Here is a 1,237-nt window from a genome sequence, read left to right on the forward strand (position 1 = left end):
GTACTAATGTTCCATTTTATTTTTAATTGTAAAGAAGGAAAAAGAAAATGGCTGAAACAAGATTTTCTTGCATAATACTGGAAATTATTGTTTGTACATAGTACAAATAAATTTTTTCTTCAGTACTGTACAGTGATGATGATCATGACTTTGAAGCACTGAAAGTTACTGAAGTGCCTTCTGAATTAAAGATTTAATTAAGGCCACAATACCTTCTTAAATATTCAGTATTCTGTTTTTTTAAAAGCTTGATATTTCTGTATGGTGCACATATATGATACAGTTACCCAGTCATGTTGAATAAATGGGCACACCAAATAGTCTTAATTGATTTATATTGGTAATTTCAATTTTTCCTTTAACAAAATGTTTTCTGCTTACTTAAGCTTTGGTATATTTTGTTTATATTTTCCTTTATTTATATCTTATATATTTACACTTGTATAAAATTAAAGTACCAAATTAACTTCTATTAGAGGACTTAACCTTTTAACTTTTTAATGAATCACAGAATTTAGTATATCTATGCATATACATAATCCAGTTTCATATTATCCCAAATAGAATGTCATCTGAGCATTTGAGAAGAGCAAATAAAACCTATCTCTAATGCATTTTATAAACTGTTATATATCCCTTAACCAGGTCACCTGTTGAAAAATAATTGGTTTGTCCGGCCGGTGTAGCTCAGTGGTTGAGCGTCAACCTGTGCACCAAGAGGTCGCCGGTTCGATTCCCGGTCAGGACACATGCCCAGGTTGTGGGCCTGCTCCCCAATGGGGGGCATGCAGGAGGCGGCCAATCAATGTTCTCTCTCATTGATGTTTCCATCTCTCCCTCTCATTCTCTCTCTAAAATCAACAAAGGAAGAAAAAATTTAAAAAAATAATTGGCTTGCCTTATAAACCTATATCTGAAAAATTATTTGTATTATACTTATATAGCCTAGGTAAATGAGAGGTTTTAGGCCACCACTTGGCATTTATTATATTATATTAGACAGTGACTAGAAATTAGGCCTATTTGTAGAAAATACTCATTGAATTGCATATTTGTATTAGGCCTGAGTAACAAACCTGATAGGCTATTTGACCTATCCAGAATGCGTGAATATGTAGTTTGGTATTTATTTCTGTTTGCAGTTGATTGGATCTTCCAAATGCATTGCATTCTGTTATGGTTAACTTAAAAATGTGCTTATCTGGTGTAGTAGTGTTGATAAAGTAGGCCTTTCACA

The sequence above is a fragment of the Molossus molossus genome, unplaced genomic scaffold, assembly GCF_014108415.1.
Source record: "Molossus molossus isolate mMolMol1 unplaced genomic scaffold, mMolMol1.p scaffold_m16_p_11, whole genome shotgun sequence".
NCBI lineage: Eukaryota > Metazoa > Chordata > Mammalia > Chiroptera > Molossidae > Molossus > Molossus molossus.